The following is an 18,148-nucleotide window of genomic DNA, read 5'->3' on the forward strand; positions in this document are numbered from 1 at the left end:
ATTACTTTCTATACCCTTGAGGTCTAAGAGAATGACACTCCACCCTAAATTTAAAGGGAAACAATAGTCAAATCCAATGACATTTATTTGACCTAACACATTTAACTTAACTTTAAAATTTTTGGGGACCAACCTCCCATTTGGTTAAGCTCCATTGCAGTTTCTAAGAAATGCCTACATGACGTGAACTTAAGGACAGTCTTATATGATCATCATATTCCTAACACAATGAAAGGGTAGAAATGTCTTTCAAGAAGGGGGTAACTCAATCACTGCGGTGGAAGAAAACATATATAATACTGCATGTATCTATCAGTGCACTACATAGTTGAGACTTGAGAGTTGAGAACATCCTTTAAACACATATAGCTGTTGTGTACAACCCAACATTGGTAGGACCTAGGAAAGCATCCTTTCATCAATGTATTTTTCCAAAAAGACACCATTACTGCTTTATTCTTATTATTGCCCTTTTGATGCAAAGAAGTGAATATATAATTAGGGTTGCTATTAGGTTTTAGGGGGTCAAAACATAAACATAAACATAAACATTTTTTTATTAAAGAATTAGAAATATATTAAAATTCATATATATATATATATATATAATTAAAGCTTCTATTAAAATATCATCTTCCTTTTTGTTTTGAAACTTAGTTTTAATAATATAAACAAATTGAAAAGTTGTTGATTTTGTAGTCCTCACAAATCGTTGGCAAAATTCATGTAAGTATTTAATAAATTTTTGAAGTCTAAATGTTGAGAAAACTACATTATGCTCATAATGGTGAATTTCCACTTTCAACAGTTTTTTTTCATGATTTGTAAAATTATCTTGTTGATAAAACTTTTATACTGACAATCAAATATAATAAATTCTAAAATATTCATGTCTCTCTCTGGTCTAGAATTGAGCTAAGAGTAAGAAATTTCACAACATACTCACTAAATCAATAATTTAATTATTGTAGTTGAGAATTTATTGCATCATAGAAAATATGTAATTGATATAATGCTCAATTATAATCCATATTACTAATGACAAAAACCACGTATAAATAATGATTTAGGTAGAGTTAGAAATCACTATAACAATCACAAAGACCCAAACTTTTAATTTTAAGTCTAAAAAAGGCAAACAACCCAACTACCAACATACCAAACACATAGTCATCATGTATATTGGCTAGGCAGCTAGTTTAGATTTTATATTTATGGGGGACCAACCTTTAATTCCAGAGGTTGATTTTCAATTTTGAGGCACAAAGTATGAATTTTTCGGAACAGACTTTCAACATTTTTTTTATACTAATATATTCTATTTATTTAAAATCTTGAGGGACAACCCCTTGGTCTCTTCCTAGAGCTACTTGCTATTTTGGTAACAAAAAAATAGGATTCATAATTTTTCCTATTGAAGGTTGCATTGCAATTTAGAAAAGTTAATTTTAAAACATGTGTTGAGGTCTAAAAAAAAGTCACAATGTTGCACCAAGGCCCAAAATAGCATAAAGAATTGAACTCCATAAAAAAATAAAATACTTGAGCCTGCAATAAAGAAAAAAAAATGGTAGGCCCAAATCTATTAAGGGTTTTAAGGAGGAACCCAAGCCCACGAATGGGTAAGCCTTAGAACTCATGAAATGAAGGGAAGAAGAAAAGCCTAGCCAGAAAATCACTAGGGAGCCCAATGGTAAAAACTAGGCCGAGATACCCGGGGACTGCCAAGAGCTCGGGATCCTCGGGACGTGCAGCAAAGCCAGGGTTGGATTAAGATAGTTCAAGGCAGGTGCCAAGAAACACAAGGAACGAGAACAGATATGTCCCTATCAGCCACCCAATGATGCAAAAAAGAATCAGAAAACTTGGGAACCAATAATTCATGAATAAGGGGCTGGTACCTCAGGGAACCGAGAAAGAAGAACCATGAAGGGAAGTGGTTGAGGAACTTTCAACTTGGCAGGAAAGAATCAGCTCACTTGGGAAAAATGACAAAGGGAAAGGCAGCTAAAAGCTGAGTCTGAAAAGGTGGGGTTTAGAAGCCTTAAAGGAAGGACCAAAGGTTAGCTCTCTAAGGACACCCCAGAACAGAAAGTCAACAAGAGACTTTTAGGGAAGAAACACCAAAAGAAGAAAATTATGAGAAAACGCACTCAGATTCAAAGGGATTCAAATTTTGCAAGTCTTAGAGGCCTGAAGAGCCATCTAAGTCTGTAATTTTTGAACTTATTTGGACCTTGTAATATGTCCTAGTGAGCATAATGTATTACACAATTAAGAAAGTAATGGAATATTTCACATTGTCTTAAGGACCCGTAACATTTTATTTTGTGTCTTTCTTTACTACATTACTCCTTTACTATTTCTTGCTGTTCAATGCATATATTTCTTATTTGCTAGCATGTATGTGTTGTAGGATTCGTGTTATGTGCACCATCTGGTTTGTAATCAACCCATTTAGCTACAGTGAACCAAGTTCAGTCCCTTAAAACAACAAGTAAAGGGTTCAGGGTCCTTGTTTCTACTTGGGCCTAGGACTGTCCAAAAAGGACCCACACAACATGATTTTTAGATAAACAAATATCAAACATTGTTTTGGTTCCTAAAACTATATGTCATATTTTAATTCTATAGGTATTGCAATTTTTTTTTTTAATTTTTTTTTACTGTTTTTATTGATAAAAATAGCATTTAATAATAATCCCGTACTCAAACAAAAGGTATTTTTGTTACATGCCTATTACATGATTAAGTATGATATATATTTTCAGTCAAAAAAAAGTATGATATATGTGGTGGCGAAAAATAAATCAAACTTGCTTTTTTCCTCACACAACTAATTTATAGAGATGGGATGTCAATCAACCTTTGTTACCCTTGTTTAAGTTAATTAAGCTTAAAAATGAAAGGATAAATGCTAAGTATAAGTATGAAACAAGGGAATTGATTAACAATAGTTCAGATTGCTTATGTTATGCTCCTTGGAATCGGCCCGAGATACAAATGACAATTGATTAAAGATTACAGTGATGATCCTTTACATGCCCCCTTTTACAAAGGCCTCTTTGCCTTATATAGTCTCTCAGGTTGTATCTTGGCCTTCCACTTGGAGGGTTAAGGTTCATTTCCCTTGATACTTGTCCCATCAGGGCCTCACTAGAAGGTTTCTACACCAGCCTATGAGCTATGATGACATTGTTCAGGGGTCATTTCCTCATTAATGCAGCCATCTAAGTGGGTTTAGAGCATTGAATGCAGAGGTGATGGGTTCTTTATCTGCATTCTTCCCTTTCTCACTTAACGACAAATCTTCCTTCTCTTCCTTGGTTTGTGCCTGATGGTCTTCAAAACTGGTCCTCGGCCCTTCCAAGGACAAGTCAATATCCTCAGGGTCCTTGGGTATGGTAGTCTCCTTGTGCTTGTGGTGAGTCGTTTACATTCTCCCCAAGAACTCGCTATCAGTGCTTTCTGAGGTCTGTTCTTCTAACATTGGCCTTCTCTCATTTGCCCTCGTTCTCGGAGTTCCGTCCTCCCACGATATATATTTGTGCCCTTTTATTTAGCTTTCTTTCAAAAAAATATTAGTGAAGGAACGAGAAAAATCAAATAGGATTGTAAAATGAATAGATTAATTGTGTCGGCTCATTAAAGTAGCATTTGGTAACTCTCTCTTTCTTTTCTTTTTCTTTTTTATGAATGTATTCCAGAAAAATGCATTTTATTAAAATGCAAAAATGCATTATGGTAGGTTGCATTTTTCTAAATAATTTGCATTTGGTATTACGCTGAAACTATTACTAAAAAGTAATTATGAATGGAATTGTGTATGACATTATCATCGGAGAAATTGAGGAAATTGTTACCAAGTATATTGTCATTAGCAGAAAATTTTTTTAATGCAAAATTATTTAATTAAAAAAAAACAAATGTAAATTTCCGATTGTCCCCATTACTAAAAAGCCAAATACTTTTTGAAAACCGCATGTTTACTAGCTTCTGCTAGAACAACGGATTCCTTCGTCTAGAAAGCTATAATGAGGGGTATTAGCCACATTAAGCAAGGGCTTACCTAACAAAGAGGAAACGAAAATGCAATTAATTTTTGGTATGACATATGGCTCCCAAGGGGGCCATTGCGAAACAAATTTATAGGTCTTGTAAGTCCGTAACAAACTTTTTTATAACATTTTTACAAATGATTAATATGACAAATTCTTACTAGTTAGTTCTCATCTAAACTCAACATTGACATTATTTTTTTACTTTTCAATAACCACTTGCTACATTAGCAATTTATAAAATAATTTTTGATTTTAGCAATTTATAAAATAATTTTTGATTTTAGCATTTTCCAAAGATAAGTCATACTAACCCTATCAAACATCAAAGTTGTAACCTCTTGGGACATCAAAACTTTCCATTCACATATTTCTAAATATTCTTAAACAAATTTGTGCATATATAGAAAACTAAAAACCTCAACAACCAAGCATTGGATGTTCAAATCTAGCCTTCATATGTTGGGCAATGCTCAACAAAGGAAGCAAGTAACTTCACCCCTAACAGAGTCGGCTCTACGTTTAAGTGAGGATGGTCACAGGACCAATCTAATATATTGTCACCACCTTAATAAAAATATTGAACATCGTAACCTGAGAATTACAAAAATTTGGGTTCAACAAAAATAAGAGTAATATTATATCCACAATGATAGGCCAAAAACGTATTGACCCCTTGTGATAAATTAATTGATTAATTAGCCAATTTTATTAATTAATCAAATTAACATGCAATGTATGTGGTAGCACAAACAAATCACCAATTAAACTAAGTATGCAGCGGAAATTAAATTGACACAGTGATTTGTTTACGAATGGGGAAAACCTACACGGCAAAAACCCCACCGGGTGATTTTAAGGTCACCACTCTCGAGAATCCACTATTACTAAAACAAGCGGTTACAAGTAAAGGAACCCAGTACCTTATACCAACCTACAGTTGAACCCTTATCCCAATACCCAATTGGACTTGTTCTGTAGTGACAATCTCTCATTTTCAATGCACGGCTCTCAGTACGTGACTAACCAATTACGCGAATCCCAGTACGCAACTTCAATCACCAACTAGAAAAGATTGTTGGCTGCAAAATTCTTCAGTTCATCACACAATGAAGATCATGAAGTTGCTTGGTCACAAAACCCTATGGTGTACAAACACAGCAACTTCTTCAAGAACTAGGGCAAACTAGGTTTCTGGTCACAATTTGCTTGAACAAAAATTTGCTTAACACTTGTGTAATTTGTGTCACCTTTGACGACCCTTAAAATAATCTTTATATATGTCTAGGGTTGTGAGAAAAGAAAGCCCAAACATATAATCACAAATTGGATCAAAAGTAGACTCGAAAATCTAAGTTTCATAAACCTCGAACAGATACCCTATCTGTCGAGCTGCTGTCAAGCCACGGGATTCAGACAGCTCTAAGTCTCAATAGATGCTAGCTGTCGAGCTTTAATGAACAACACTTTTCACATTGATTCTTGGACAGACTTGCATGGCTTTAACACTTGAACTTGAAACCTTGTTTCTTGAAGTATTAAACTTATCCTAGATCTACCCAATTACAAGTAAAATGCATTTTGTCAAAAAATTAGCCAATTACATAAAATAGTGACATATGTTCCTAACATTGAATCGCATATGTCCTAACAATCTCCCCCTTTGGCAATCCGTGACAAAACCACAACAAACAAATAAGATATGAGAGAAGTCATAAATCACTCAACTCATATTCACTTGTTGAATACAATAAAATCTATCCTAACACAAACTCTTGAAAAATTTTGCAAGAAGAGAGTTTATGGCAAGTAGACTTTGACAACCTGTATTTCTAAAACACTTTAAACAAAACTCATTAAGGTATCTAAGTGTGAAACAAAAATAATAAATTGCATACAAGTTATAAGAAGCATGTGCATAAAGAGAGAAAAGAAACAACACATGAAAGGGTAGGTGAAAAACATACATCAATATATAAAGAATATAAGTACAATGTATGTCAAAAATGGTCACAAGACCCATGTACAAGAGATAAATGTATCTAAAGTAGACAGAAAAGAAAAAGATACATAAAATCCTCACTACAACCCTCAATATCAACTCTCTCCCTAACAAAAATCTCCTATACTAACCCTCCCTCTAACTATGACTACTCTCATAACCAAAACTACTCCCCCTTTTTGTCACGAGTGACAAAGGGTAAGAGTATCAAGTAGACATCTCGTCAGTGCTGGAAGAGCTAGCATCTCCATCCTCATCATCATCATCATCGCCAAAGTCATCATCGTCCTCGAATGCCTCAAGAGGAGGAGAGGGAGACTCCACAAAGCCACTTCTTATAAATCTCCATGTAATCAGATCATGATGCACTACTCCTAAAACGTGGACAAAATTCCCCATGATCCACTCCACGTTTCCCATTTCCTCTATAAACCACCCATATCACCCATGATTGTGGTGGATCCAAACAAGTAGACCCACTTCTAACTCTCTATAAAAGAACAAGTCTTAGTCACCAAGGGTAAGTTTTTCTACCATTCATAGTTTCCCATTCTTGTGTTCTAGAGAGAAAACTGACTTAACCGTTGAAGGGTTCTTGGCCGGGTCACACCGGTTACCCTTGACAGTTCCTTTTTTTCTTTTCAGGACCTACAGCCATTAACATAGCCTGAAGTATTCCAACTTACTGATTTTCGTGCATCATCAGTTGGTGTTGTCTGTGTGAATAGTCCAAAAAAAATGTTTCTAAGTGTTAACTTTTTTTCTTTCTCAGACAAAAAGGTTGCATGGTTCAGATTAGGTCAATGGCCACTAGTCCAAGACACCAGGAGAGTGAAAACGCCTCCTGTCACCCAAATCGTGCACCACCACCTCCGATGACCGTCTAACAACAGTTGCAGTCCATGGTAGCAGCGATGGCAGAACTAACACAACAGAACTAGGAGTTAACTAGAGAAGTTAACGACAACGTCAACAGCAACATGGTGAAGAACGAGGCCAAAATTCAGAGAATGAAAGGGCCGAGAATAATGCTGAAGAAGACCAGTCCAGAGAAACCGTTACTCGTAGGGTACCATATTTGGAAAGGGAGATGGACCAAATGAAAAGAGCCATGGAAGAGATGAAGGATTCCATGAGAAGAACAAATCACGTGGATGATCTCATCCACAGGATTGATTCCCCCTTCATTGCATCCATCACAAGTCATCCCCTGCCTTCCAAGTTCAAAATGCATACCTTGGACTCATATGATGGGACGCATGATCCTTGTGATCACATTGCCACGTTCAAGACAACCATGCATCCCCAAGGTGTTCTAGACGAGATCATGTGCAGAGCCTTTCCTACCACGTTAAAAGGCCCAACCAGAGTATGGTTTGGTAAGCTACCACCAACCACCATAACTTCGTTCTAGGAGTTAAGTTGTTCGCCAACAACTTTGTAGGGGGACAAAGGCAAAAGCGTTCCTCGCCCAGCCTGTTAAACATAAAACAAGGAGAAAACGAAAGTTTACGTACCTTCATTAGCCGTTTTAACAGAGAAACCCTATTGGTGGATGAAATGGATGACAAGATCCTTTTAGCAGTTTTCTACAATGGAGTCAGTTCAGACTTGTTCATCCATTAGCTGTATGACCAGGAGCCACAGACGATGGCTGAGTTGATACATTCGGCCCAAAGTTTCATGAACACAGAAGATGCGATTATTGCCAAGAAGAAGAAGAAATGTGAACGACTAGAAAATGGTTATATACACCATCCAGAGCAAGGTCCTCATCCAAAGAAAGCCAAATTAAGGGAGAAAATGTATCGCAACGACAAGAAAGCAAGGTCGTCCTCAGGATGATACTCCAATTACACTGCCTTTAATACTACACTTGACCAAGTGTTGATGCAAATCAAAGACGATCCATCCTTGAAATGGCCCGAGAGGATGCAAGGAGATCCTAGCAAGTGGAACAAAAGCAAGTATTATTCTTTTCACCATGGCCATGGACATGATAAGGACAAATGTTATGACTTGAAGCAGCAGATTGAAACTCTCATTAAACGGGGAAAGTTAAAAAAATTTCTTGGGCAAGACCACAAGAATGAGAGTCAACTAATGAAGGGCAAAGCAGAAGAACCAACACGTCTACCGCTTGGACAAATAAGGATCATTGTAGGAGGTACATCAACAGGAAGCTCGTCCAAAGCCAAGAAGACCTATTTACGAGAAGTCCAGAATGTTCAAATATCTAAACGACCACCAAGGGTGATCAGATAAGATGAGTCGGCCATTATTTTCACGGACGAAGATGCAAGACAACTGCACCATTCTCATGACGATGCGATTATCATTACTTTGGCGATTGCAAATTATACAACTAGAAAGGTGTTAATAGACAATGGGAGTTCAGCAGACATCCTCTACTATCCAGCCTTCTAGCAAATGAGGATTAACAAGGAATTACTTCGTCCAGTGAATGTGCCATTGATTGGGTTTGGAGGAATGAAGGTTTTACTAGTAGGCACCATCTCCTTGCTAGTTGTGGTTAGCTCTTACCCACGGCAAATCAATAAGAAAGTGAATTTCCTTGTTGTAGACTGTTCGTCCTCGTACAATGCCATTATTGGACAACTAACTTTGAACAATTGGAGAGCTGCAACGTCCGCCTACCACTTGTCTGTCAAGTTCCTAACGGAGTATGGCATTGGAGAAGTACAAGAAGATCAATTAGATGATAGAGAATATTACTTAGCAATGTTGGCCATGAACGAGCAGATGCAAACAATGAACATTGAAGAAAGAAGAACATTGACTGAACCAATTGAAGTATTGGAAGATGTACCATTGGACGAGTCCAACCCGGAGAAGTTTACTAGGATTGGAATGAGTATGAGAGAGAAGATGAAGCAGGATCACGTTGAATTCCTCAAAAAGAGCACGAATGTTTTTGCTTGGAGTCATGAAGACATGCCTAGGATTGACCCAAGTGTGATTACTCATCGTTTAAATGTGTCCCCATCTTACAAGCCCGTCCTTCAGAAAAAGAAAGTGTTTACCCCAGAACGAGATAATGTTATCAAAGAAGAAGTTCATAAATTAGTCACCGCAGAGTTCGTCTGCGAAGTTTACTACCCTGATTGGCTAATAGCTAGTTAATGTGGTGATGGTCAAAAAGGCTAATGGCAAATGGAGGATGTGTGTGGATTTCACAGATTTAAACAAGACATGCCTCAAGAATAGCTATCCTCTTCCACGCATTGATCAGTTGGTGGACTCAACAGCTGGACACCAACTGCTGAGCTTCATGGATGCTTTCTCAAGATACAACCAAATTAAAATAGAGGAGGCAAATCAAGAGAAAACGTCCTTCATCATAAGCCAAGGTTTGTTTTGTTATAAAATAATGTCGTTTGGTCTGAAAAATGCAGAAGCTACCTTCAAGAAACCTTTGATGCACTTAGGCAATATAAGATAAAATTGAATCCAAGTAAATGTGCCTTCGAAGTTGCATCAAGGAATTTCCTTGGTTTTATGGTTTCATATAGAAGGATTGAAAATCCGAGCAATCTTAGACATGGAGCCCCCGAAGAATATCAAGGACGTCCAAATCCTCACTGGATGAGTAGCTGCCCTTAACAGGTTTGTTTCAAAAGCTACTAACAAGTGTTAACCATTTTTCAAAGTATTAAGGAAAGCGTTTGAATGGACGGACGAGTGCCAACAAGCATTTGAAGACTTGAAAGCTTATCTCGCTTCAACTCTGTTGCTGAGCTCGTCCAAACCAGGTGAAGAATTGTATCTCTACTTAACAGTGTCTCCTTATGAAATGAGTTTGGCTTTGATTAGAGAAGAGGGAATGGTACAGAAGCCCATCTACTACACCAGCAAAGCCTTAAGAGGAGCTGAAGGACGATATCCGCCAATGGAAAAGTTAGCATTTTCATTGGTGATAGCAGCAAAAAAGCTCAGGCCTTATTTCCAAGCTCATGTAATCAACGTCCTAACAAATCACCCATTGAAGAAAGCTATGAATAAGTTAGAGGCCGCTAGACGATTGATCCAATGGGCAGTGGAACTTAGTGAATTTGACGTGTGATATTGGCCAAGAGAAACAATAAAAGTTCAAGTCCTTGCAAACTTCATTGCCAAATTCACTCTTGCCAATAATTAGCAAAATGAAGGTCGGGGGGCAAAACAGCGGGTCGTCCACGTGGATGGTTCGTCCACACAGCATGCAGGAGGAATTGGGATAGTTTTACACTCACTAGAAGGGGATCATCTGGAGTATGCAGTCCGTCTACAGTTCTAGACAACCAATAATGAAGCTAAATATGAAGCTCTACTTCAGGGCTTGGAGATAACTAAGTTACTTGGAGCAAATTCAGTCCTCGTCTAGGGAGACTCATAGTTGGTGATAGGCCAAGTGAATGGAACGTGTGAAGCCAAGGAAGAATGAATGAAGAAGTATTTGGGCAAAGTTAAGTAGTGCATCAAAGGCTTCACAACAGCCCAGTTCCAGCAAATATTGAGGGAAGAGAATGCAGAAGCCGACGTCTTAGCCAAGACGGCATCTACGGACGAAATAATGGGAGATCAAGTTAAAGTCTAGTATATTATGAGTATAGACATTCCGAAAGTGAATCAGATAGACGAAGTCACCAACTAGACCTCCCCCATTGTGTCTTATCTCAAGGACGGAGCTCTTCCTAAAGATAGAGAAGAAGCAGGGAAGCTAATGGTAAGAGCAACGAAGTTTGTCCTTAAGGGCGAGGTGTTGTATAAAATAGGTTTTTCTCAACCCTACCTGAGATGCTTAAACCCAGACGAGTCCCTTTACATCTTAAGAGACGTCCATGAAAGAGCCAGTAGAAACCATTCAGGGGCTAGGTCTCTCATCTATAAGATAGTCCACGCAAGATATTACTAGCCATCTATGCAAACAAATGCTAAAGCTTATGTCAAAATGTGTGACAAGTGTCAGCGCTACAATAACATACCTAGGCAACCATCAGAGTACCTTACCCTAATTGTGGCCCTTTGGCCCTTTACTCAATGGGGGTTGGACATCCTTGGTCCCTTTCCCATGGGGATGAGGCAAATGAAGTTCTTAGTGGTAGGGATTGATTATTTTACTAAATGGGTGGAAGCAGAGCCATTGGCAAAGATCATCGAGTAGAACATTAGAAGCTTCGTCTGGAAGAACATTATCTTCCATTTTGGAATCCCTAGTGTGCTCATCTCAGACAAATGATGCCAGTTTGACAACACACCTTTCAGAGAGTTCTGGGAGCAGTTGGGAGTTAGGAATCACTACTCCCACCCACAAGATAATGGACAAGCAGAAGTTGAAAACCAATCCTTGCTAAAGATCATCAAGACTCGGATTGAGGGGGCAAAAGGGATATGGTCAGATGAATTACCCAGTGTCCTTTGGGCATACAAGATGACAATAAAGACTCCAACTAGAGATACTCCTTTTAATTTAACATACGGAAGTAATGCAATGATACTTGCAGAGGTTGGTCTAACTAGCTACAGGGTGGCCCACTATAACAATGAGGAGAATGAAAAATAGCTTCATCTAAGCCTTAATCTTATTGACGAGGTAAGGATGGATGCAGAATAGAGGGTGTCGCATTACAAGAGCCTGATGACTAAGTACCATGATGCATTGGTGAAGCCTAGGCAATTCAACATTGAAGATCTCGTCCTGAAAAGGATATCCTTGGCCACTAAGGACCCCACTCATGGAAAGTTAGGACCTCATTGGGAAGGACCATACAGAGTTATAAATTCCAAAAGATGAGGTTCATACTACTTGGAGGCCTTGGATGGACGAAAGCTAGAGCACCCGTGAAATGTGGAGCATTTGAGAAAGTACTACCAGTGAGGACTAGTCAAGAAGGTCAACATGGACGGGACTAAAGATTACTAGTGATCACTAGTAGTCTATTTATGTTATCTTTCAGTACTTATGTTTTCTAGCAGTATTATATGTTTCTTAGTATTTGAATTCCCTAAAAAGCACTAGCTACTAGCATGTGCTATGGACGATGTCATGAACAAAGTCCTTTTATATATAAAGTAATTTGAATTTCCTAAAAAAAGACTAAGTACTAGCATGGATGATGTCTTTGGATGATGCTATGTACTAAGTTCTCTGATGTTTATGGACGATGTTATGTACAGTTATTGTATATAAAGCAACTTGAATTCTCTAATTTAAGTATTGATGATTCTGTGAAATTAATGTCCATATGAAATTAAAGACGTCTAAAATTTCTAGACGTGAAGATGTACCGTCATGAGCCATCCTTAGACGAGGAAAAGGCAAATTGCCATAAAACCTATGGCAATAACGTTAAGTACAAAGGGAAGGAACAAACACCTCCCAGTACACTTGTCCAAAAATAAAAGACGAAGAAAAGCATGCATGCAACATTTTATATGGATGACACGTCCAATTTACTGGGCAATCTAAGCTATGGACAAAAAGAGAAATAGCCAAGCAAAATTCCAAAAACAAGTCTAAGGAAGAGGCTCATGCAAGTCTCTATTCCAAAAATAAAGTCCTAACCATGGACGAAGGACACTTGGAATTAAAATTGACAATGAAAATAAGAATAAGTATTCAAACGTGGATGAAAATATGTTCATAAATTAGAGGGTATCATCGTTCAAAAACCCTTTAATGTATCAAGCCTAAAAAAGGCAATTGTATGAATGCCCATCCTTAAATTTAGACGAGCTAAATGTACTTGCATAAATTCAAATGGTCCAAAACAACGGACCCCTTTAAAAAATAAAAAATAAAAAAAGAGACAAAAAACAAGGAAAATAAATAAAGGTGATTCCAAATTCTTTTTTTTATAAACCACTAGGGGCAATATCCCCAGACTTTGGGTCGTTCTTGGCAGGCTGGGTGGAGGCATCGTCTTCAACATTTATATCTTCAGAACTCGTCTGGAGAAGAGAACTCTCAGCAGCAATATGAAGTTTGATGGGACTGAAATCCACTCCAGAGAAGTGTTCAATTGCATCCATATGAAAGTCTTCAAACTCAGCAGCATAGTTCCTGTCCAAAAGGTCAGTGAACTCGCTGGACGCTTTGAACGCCCTGATAGTAGTTGCTTTAGTTTCTCCTAGAAGAGTGTAGAGCTCGTCACTCCTCTTTTGAAGGTGGTCAAGACGAGTGTCCTCAATGGCATTTGCTTTTAACTTTTCGACGAGGTTATTCAGCTCCTTTACCTCATCTTCCAATTTATCCCTCACTTCAGCTCGATGATTGAATTCTTTCTCCATTTCCCAAATCTTCACCTGAAGATTGACCCTTTACTTGTCCAATTCATAAGCTTGTCTAGACGCCGCCATAAACTTAGTCATAGCCTGTATGAAGAGATATGGACATAAGATAAATGGACGAGATAATTTAATTGGTGAATAGTTAAAGACGAGAAAAGTACCTTGAATGGGTCATGAAGTGTACATCATTCAAACTCCTTCATAGACATGTCATAGCATTTCGCAACGTCCTCCTCAGACACAGCCTACTGAAACCTCTCCCATGCAAGGCCTTCACTCCTTAGAAGGGTCATGGGGCTACCACTTGAAGGTTTGGATGGGGTGACTTCAAGAGGATTGGATGAGTCCTCATCAAGGATTTTCACTAACGATTGTTTGGCAGGAGCGGAAGGACGAAAGAACTAGGCTTGACGACCCCAGGCTTAGACAACCCATGTTTAACCTTCTTGTGGCCTCGATGACTAGGAAGACTCTCCATATCTATCATCTTGGATAGAGTCTTCCTTTTCTCTGCACCAGATGGACGAGGTTGGGAGTGGACTTCCTCCTAGATGGCTTCCTCGTCTGCCAAGCCCTTCCCCTTGTTCTCCTTCATGGTTACCACCTCTACAAAAAGAAGGACGTGTTAGAACTTAGACAAATTAAACAATCAAGATGCAATGTAAATTACTCACGTCTACGTGTAGTGAGATCATGAGCAAGTGCTTCCTCAGTTGGTTCAAGTCCAAGCTTCCAAGTGGCTAGATGACGCAATGTTACTAGAAAATGAAATGTCATGTTTGTGAACGAGCGTGTCTGCTGGATGCAATCAAGATAGAACTTGCTCAAAGAAGGTTGTCTTACAGCTGTGAAAAAGAAATCAAATAGAATTAGATAAATATAACAAAAGAAATAAAATAGGTAGTGAAAAGTAACATACCCTCTGGACAAAGATTCCCCATCTCATCAGTGTAGGGAGAAAATGGGTCCCTGCCTACCTCAACTGGGTTTCCAGCCCAGAACCCAGAGACAAAGAAGAATTTTGATGCAAATCACGTTATGAAGAACAAAGAGTTTTTATTGTTTTTTCCTTTTCCTATTTGAATTAGGATTTATTTACTCTAGTACTTTGAATTAAAATCCTTTTCCTAGTTGAATTGGGATTTTAATTGTTTTTTTTTTCCTAGTTAAATTGTTTTTCCTTTCTCAAGTAGAAGTAGGTTTATTATTTCTTTTCCTAAAAGGAGTAGGAGAAATTCTATTCTTATAAATACTCTTTATAGAGGGGTTGATTATTGATGTTATGCATTAATTAATAAAAGTTTGTTAGAGATGTTTTCTCTATTATTTTGCCTACTAGCCTAGTGTTCTTGTGGAACTTAGGTTTCGTGGAAGAGTTGTAGTAATTGTGTTACAGATTCTGCTTCTACACGCTTTACGCTACATCAAACTTTATCTTCCATCTTCTATCAGAAGTGGGGAGGGATCTGACCAACCTACAGTTTGAACCCCTAGTAGAAAACTGGTAAAAGCTTAGAGATTGACTAATTCCTGAAGGTTTATAACAATATAGGAACTCATCTATAGTGAGAGGAAGGTTCCCATCAAAGACTTCCCTCCACAATATTTCTATGGATATAATAAGCCTCCATGCATTGGGGTTGAGCTGGTTAATGTCTATGCCTAACTTATGGAGATTTTCCCTAGCAAAGGCACTAAGAGGCAACCTAAGCCCCCTTAGAAGATAAGTCTCGTATATGCCTACCCCAAAACGAGGGTTATAGCACCATTCACCACGGACAGCCAAACGAGGGTTAAGGTCATCCGGGATCTAGTACCAACTCCTAAGGGAATTAAGTTTAGCCTCGTCCATCTTAGAATGGACGCCTACAGCACAACAATATAAAGTCTCCTCTTCACTTGAAGAAGCAGACGAGAGGGCATTGGCAAATGTACCAGTAAGTGACCCAGAGGCCATTCTCATCCTCATCTATTCTTGGAGGTCTTCTAAGGGAACTCCAGGAACCCCAGGTAAGTATTGCTCGTTTATGGTATTCCCCACATCACTACTACTGTTGCTACTACCTTCACTACTACCACTAGAGCTACTCTCATCGTGGTACTCGTCTATCTCCCTCTCGTCACTATTACTAGATGAAGACACAATAATCTCAGACATTTTGAAAAGCTCTAAAGAAGAAAAACCTAAAGATGAGAAGAAGAGGATACTTGGCTCTAAACAAGGATGACTAAGACCAAAAGAAAACTCGTAGATGAGGCGCTGGACGACATAGGTTAGAGGATAAAATATGAGAAATGTGAGAGGGTAGAAGAGGAATTCCACTATTTATAGGCGACTAACCTGGACACTGAAACGACGTGAACCAACCAAAACGTGCCACATGGCACTCTTCTTAAAGAACGAAACGACACAACAAGCAAAGCCTCAAGATCGTGCCACATGTCAGCATCTGGAGCATTCAATTTTAGATTACCCACAACCAATGGAAAGACACCATAGGTCAAACCAACAGTAACATAAACGATACAAGGACAAGGGGGCAACTGATGAGGGCTCAAGTTTACAAGATTCGTCCATAGTGGTCATCCAAACAATTAAACAATGTCTATAGCCTAATTGCATCCAAAAAACCTTAAGAGAGAAGCCCAACAATAGCATCATGTATATGACCAATACTCGTCCATTAATAGACGAGTATTCTTTCTCATGATGGTCGTCCAGGACTGACACAAAGGCATGGATGACCAGAAGATACTTAGTGAATTCTACAAGAAAACTTCTCATAAAGCTCCATGTAATCAGATCATGATGCACTACTCCTAAAACTGTTAGGATTAATGTCCTTAAACCCTATTGTATGATGCTATGTATGACATTATGTATGACTTAATGTTGTAATTAATAAAGTTGTTTTGTCATTATCTAAAATAATGGTAACATGAATATTTGGGCATTATCATATAGTTCATGAGATGTATAGTATGTGATTTATGTGATTTAGTCACAGAAGATATAAATCACAAGTTCTTTATAAACTTAGAATTTTAGTTCGTAGTTAGTGATGAAATTGGGCATTTCATCTACGAATATTACAATATATCAACTAAGATGATTTGTCTTAATCATGGAAGTGGAGACTTCTAGTTGATATGTTGATATGTTTTAAGAATTAAGACGTATTGAACTGGACCGTTGTGAGATTTATTATTCTTCTAACGACTGTCAAATAAATAATAAATCTCACGACTTCTATTTACATGAACTCTTAATTGTGAGAGATTAATGGACCTGATCATGAAGTGTAGGTTACTTTGATATATCAGGAGTGAGATCTAAAGTCACGATCAAATTCTCAGTATGTTGGGTAGCCACATTTAGTGTTGATGAAACATATATTCTCAAGATGGAATTCGTAATCTCTTAACGGATATATAAAATATTCTCTAGAGATAAGTTTAAAGGGTTTGGTTATTCAGAGTGTTAGGCCTAACTACTTTAGTAAGAAGTTACTAAAGTATATATTTATGAAATTAGATTTCATAAATATATGATGAATAACTTAAAGGATTAAACCGGGTACTCAAGGATTAAGATGTAGTAATCTTCAAAGTGGCAATCAGCATTCAAGACTTTGTATTACTACGAATATTTTATGAAGGGGTATAATAAAGTCTTGAGATATAATTTATTAATAAAGCCTAAAGTGCAATTATATTTATATACTGGTATTGAATATAATTTATAGTAACTTTGGGCTTGTCAAGATTTGACAGAAAAGCCAATGCCCATTAAAGCTAGTGTCTTATTTATTCCCTTTTGGTCCCACTCCAAGCCACATACTAAAGCCCAATTGGAATGGCCTAAAAGGCTACCCCAATTCGATAATCAGTTATAAGGAGAGAAACATACAGAATTTTGTAAGTGAATAAAAAGGTTTGTATGTGAGTGTTGGACACTCTCTTATTCTCCCTTGAACACATACGTATAAACTAATTAAGAGACCACACTTCTTGGACATCAAGTGGAATTGGAGTGAAGATTAAAAGTGTTCCCGAGTGCTTTTAATTTTTGGTTTTGAATTTCATCACACCAAGGTATACGCTCTCTTGTTCTTATATTCTGAAATTTACATAGTACATGTTATCAATTGCGAATGAAGTAGATCCATTAATTTTCCGCTGCGTTTGTTTTGTATGCAATACAAACATGTATTTTTCCAACAATTAGTATCAGAGCGGTCTTCATTTTCAAATTTGTATAACATGTGTTCTGAGTTTTGGAATTAGAAATAGTAATTTCATGATGTTAGAAGTTTCCACACTCATATTTTTGCATGGTTGTTGAAATTACTATTTTATAAAAACTGATATTGATGTTATGATGTTGTTTAAGTTTGATATTAAGTATGTTAAATTGAACTTTAAGGCTATAGCATCAATGGTATTTAGTTTTGATCTCAAACTCAATCTATTATGTTCATATGATGGTAGTTTGTTAATGAAAACCGTTGAAAAATGTTTGGTGAAAATTCTAGAAAATTCAATTTCACGAGTTTTGACCGATCAAGAATTCCCTTTGATCGATCAATCGAACAGGAATCGAGAATCGATCGAGTCAAGCAGATTGTTTATGCTAAATTTATTAAAATTTCAACTAATTGAGAATTCCTTTCTATCAATCGAATTTGCTTTTTCAATCGATCGAATAGGAATCGAGAATCCATCGAGTCATCTAGATTGTTTATTAAAATTTTCTTCATGATTTCAATCGATCGAAAGTTAAGAATTTTGAATTTTC

This window comes from Quercus robur, chromosome 7 (genome assembly GCF_932294415.1).
Source record: "Quercus robur chromosome 7, dhQueRobu3.1, whole genome shotgun sequence".
Lineage (NCBI taxonomy): Eukaryota > Viridiplantae > Streptophyta > Magnoliopsida > Fagales > Fagaceae > Quercus > Quercus robur.